This window comes from Rutilus rutilus, assembly GCF_951802725.1.
Source record: "Rutilus rutilus genome assembly, chromosome: 15".
Classification (NCBI taxonomy): Eukaryota; Metazoa; Chordata; class Actinopteri; order Cypriniformes; family Leuciscidae; genus Rutilus; species Rutilus rutilus.
Window position 1 is genome coordinate 16,584,343 of NC_140220.1, and position 5,000 is coordinate 16,589,342.

The following is a 5,000-nucleotide window of genomic DNA, read 5'->3' on the forward strand; positions in this document are numbered from 1 at the left end:
CTCACTTGACGAGTAGGCAACTATTTCCTGAATACAATCACGATTGAAACTGTGACATTGATTTCATACAACAGGTTAATAAACAGTTACAATTAAGTCACTTACATTTTAGATGCAATATTGACTGTTTTTGTTCTGTTTCAGCAGCAAAAATAGTTAAACAAAGATCACAGCAACTTGTTTTCTCATTACTGAATGATTCAGCATTTTGAAACGAATCGCTTGACTCAAAGATTCAATGGTCAATCCATAAACATCTGTCTCAATCATGAATGACTCAGTCATTGGAACGAATCATTTGAACGAATGAATCAATGACTCGCTCATTAAGATGGTCGCCTGGCGACACCTAATGGCGGTTTAGTGTTATGTTTAAAAGTATCATTCTTTCCAACGTGCACCATTATCAATGTCCGTGCGGACGTCCGTTTTTTTACTTTCACTTTTATATTAGCGATTTAAAAGCACCCACTCGTGTCACACGTCGATTAACCGGTGGGAAAATATCCTCAGACACATACCTAATAAATGTATATTTAAATACAATATTGGCCTACCTGGTAAAAAGTTTTATATACTATTTTGATGTCCTTTTGGACACAAGAGGGCAGTATAGCCCTATGTTTGCTTTTTTGTTGAACCAAATAGCACTAAATAGCCTGTTTTTAACTTTTTCATTCTTCTTGAATTGCAAAAACAGAATAAAATGGGTTTAGTTGTGATATTTGTATACTTTTATATAGAAATAAATGGTATATAAGTACATTTTTAGAAGATTTTTAGTGTTTCCTTTTTGGACATTAATCCCTCGCCATAGCAAAACCGTTTGAGATATTTATTATCCATTCACAACTTAGCATATTTAATGTAGTTTCATCATGTTGAAAAAGTTTGGTACGAATAAAATAAATAGTTTAAGAGGAGTGGCTAAAAATTCAGAGGCTGATTTTGCAAAAAAATTCACATTCAGACCAAAATATCTGACTTCCTGATGGCCAGAGCTATTGAATGTAAATTAGAAAGTTGTCCGGCTTGATGAGAACAATATAAAAACTATTTTTTCTTTACTGTAGTTAAAAGTAACCCCCCCACTTTTGTCTAAAGCATGTTGAAAGTGACACACTTCCTGCTGCCAGTTGGTGGCGCTATAACTTTGACTCACAATAGCTACATACATCTGATCGGCCTCTTACCACGAACACACTGCTGAAGTTTCATCAAGATCAGTTAATGTATGCAGAAGTTATTCCACTTCCGTGTTTCTCTTTTCTCGCCATAAATTCGATTCCTCGCCACAGCCAAACCGTTCGAGATATCAAAAATCCGTCCGCAATTTAGCATCCTCAAAGTCTTGACTACATGCACACCGAGTTTGAAGGGGACACGGTGAATTTTCTAGGAGGAGTATTTCACATTCCACAGCAAGCGTTTTCCAAACAACCCATAATAGCCGACTTCCTGTTGGGCTGGCGTAAAACTTGACCAGGGTAAAGTTGTTCGGCCCGATGAGATCTATATGTGTACCGAGTTTCATATTAATTCATGCGAGCGTGTTTGATATATGGATCAAGTTTTAGAACCCCGTTCAAGGGGGCGCTGTTGAGCCCCCCAGCCACACCCGGGTACCAGCTTCAGCCCGGCCCTGATGGCCGTGGGTTTTGACCTGTGTGCAAAGTTTCAAGAGTTTTTAAGCACGTTAAGGACCCCAAAAGCCCCTGAAACCTTGATTAACAATATAAAAGCAAGAGTCAAATCCCCCCCTCCCCTCACACACACAGAGACACAGAGAGAGGGAGAGAAAATTCTTCAGAAAATCCGCATTCAAACCAAAATATCTCTCTTCCTGTTGGTCGGAGATGGTTCATGTAAATTAGAAAGTTGTCCGTCTTGATGAGAACAATACACATACCAAGTTTTGTGATTCTAGGAAAAACTAAGCCCCCATTTTTGACTAAAGGTGGCGCTACTGAGCCATTCCACCACGCCCGTTTCTGAAACTTTGCACATGTCTACTGGCTAATAAATGTGATGTGTCTGTCGAGTTTCATGCAATTTCAAGTATGTTAAGAGTCTCAAAAGCATCAAAAAAGAATATTAAAGTTTGAAGCGTTGCCATGGCAACATTATTAAAGATATCAAAAATCCTTTCACAGGTCTACATCTGCCGTGTGTTTACATTATACACATAAAGTTTGAAGCAAATTGGGTAAAAATAAGAGGGTGATTTTAAAGCATTTTGAAAGGGACACACTTCCTGCTGCCAGTTGGTGGCGCTTTAACTTAGACTCACAGTAGTCACATCCATGTGATCGGCCTCTTACAACGAACACACTGCTGAAGTTTCATCAAGATCAGTTAATGTATGCAGAAGTTATAACACACTTCCTGTTTCCATTATTCGCCATAAATTCGTGTCCTCGCCACGGCCAAACCGTTCGAGATATCAAAAATCCGTCCGCAATTTAGCATCCTCAATGTCTTGACTTCATGCTGACTGAGTTTGGAGGTGATTGGATGAATTCCCTAGGAGGAGTACATTAAATTCCACAGCATGCGTTTCCAAACATCCCATAATAGCCAACTTCCTGTTGGGCTGGCGTAAAACTTAGAGCACGAAAGTTGTTCGGCCCGATGAGATCTATATGTGTTCCGAGTTTCATATTATTACATGCAAGTGTGTTTGATTTATGGACAAGTGTTCGGATTCCGTACCAGGGGGCGCTGTTGAGCCCCCCTGCCACGCCCGGGTACCAGCTTCAGCCCGGCCCTAATGGCCGCGGGTTCTGACATGCGTGCAAAGTTTCATGAGTTTTTGAGCACGTTAAAGGCCCCAAAAGCCCCCGAACCCTTGAAGAACAATAATAATAATAATAATAAATATAGCTGCGAGCAGCGATTGCGGGCCCAAGCCGGTGGCACCGCCACCCCGGTGCCTTTAGTTACCTAAAGGCACCGGGGATGGCGGTGCCACCGGCTTTGGCCCTCCATCGCTGCTCGCAGCTATATTTATATATATATATATATATATATATATATATATACACACACACACACACACACACATATATATATATATATATATATATATATATATATATATATTTATAAGACAGAAAATATTACTTGTATTACCTTATTCTGATTTTATGATACACTCAAAATATTCCACAACAAATCCTTTAAATTTAATGTAAAAATAAAAACGAAAGTAAGCAGTGTTGGTCTCACGTAACCCTCTCATTAGAATCAAAATGTTTCAATTTTTGCGATGTATTTGGATGCTAAACTATTCTTTATTATAGGCTTTGTACTTCACTCGTGTTCCAATATCGATGGAAAAAATCATCCTCTTCACGCGCGCAAAAATGTGCTTGGAAACATCACAGTGGAGCTCTGCTTACTGTGAATGGTACAGATTGTACTACTGACTATTTAAACAGAGCAGTGTAATTCGTTTATGTTAGGTTGACTATTTTTATTATTATATTGTATTAGGGCTATAATGAATGTCAAGATTGCAATTCTGGAATGTGTGGGTGACGCGGTTGCGGTTGAACAGTGGACACAAAAACATAAATAAAATGTTTTAGTTAATTCCTACATCCATAGGAATACATTGAAAATGCTCGCTCTACTCCGCACCATTATCAATGTCTGTGCGGACGTCTGTATTTTACTAGTATATAGTATACTATAGTTAGCGATTTAAAAGCCCTCAGCGGTGTCACATGTCGATTAACCGGTGGGAAAAATTTATCACAGTCACATCCCTAATATATATATATATATATACAATAGGCCAACCTGAAAGAGAATTTTACTTGCCCGACCAAAGTATAGCCTGATTAGAACGTCAATAACAAAAAAATTACTTGGGAATCACTAAAACGAGAGATTATTCTAATTTCATTACATTCATTTTAAGTTGCAATCAGCAGTTAATAATAAATGTATTACTGATCAATGGTAACAAGGTTGCACTGCTGAGGCTCATGCTGCTTCTCCAGGAGAATTGTAAACAAATGAGCGCAGCACACAAAAAAGCAACCCAGTTAACAACATACTGACTATAAAAATTACAAATATGGAGTTTTTATATATTTTATAACATATGATAGAGTTAAGCAACCTCACTTGACGAGTAGGCAACTATTTCCTGAATACAATCACAATTGAAACTGTGACATTGATTTCATACAACAGGTTAATAAACAGTTACAATTAAGTCACTTACATTTTAGATGCAATATTGACTGTTTTTGTTTTGTTTCAGCAGCAAAAATAGTTAAACAAAGATCACAGCAACTTGTTTTCTCATTACTGAATGATTCAGCATTTTGAAACGAATCGCTTGACTCAAAGATTCAATGGTCAATCCATAAACATCTGTCTCAATCATGAATGACTCAGTCATTGGAATGAATCGTTTGAACGAATGAATCAATGACTCGCTCATTAAGATGGTCGCCTGGCGACACCTAATGGCGGTTTAGTGTTATGTTTAAAAATATTATTCTTTCCAACGTGCACCATTATCAATGTCCGTGCGGACGTCCGTTTTTTTACTTTCACTTTTATATTAGCGATTTAAAAGCACCCGCTCGTGTCACACGTCGCTTAACCGATGGGAAAATATCCTCACAGTCATATACCTAATAAATTTATATTTAAATACAATAGGCCTACCTAGTAAAACGTTTTATATACTATTTTGATATCCTTTTGGACACAAGAGGGCAGTATAGCCCTATGTTTGCTTTTTTGTTGAAACAAATAGCACTAAATAGCCTGTTTTTAACTTTTTCATACTTCTTGAATTGCAAAAACAGAATAAAATAGGTTTAGTTCTAATATTTGTATAATTTTATATAAAAATAAATGGTGTATAATTAAATTTTAAGAATATATGAGATGTTTTCTGATTTTTTTTTTGACATTATTTTAATCCCTCGCCATGTCAAAACCGTTTGAGATATTCAATATCCGTTCTCAATTTAGCA

At 37.2% G+C, this 5,000-nt stretch overlaps 1 protein-coding gene across 9 annotated transcripts in view; it reads right to left on the reverse strand.

Moving 5' to 3' along the window:
- Window positions 1-5,000, reverse strand: part of pum2 (pumilio RNA-binding family member 2) — a 205,034-nt gene that overhangs the window by 84,098 nt on the left and 115,936 nt on the right. The window lies entirely within an intron of this gene.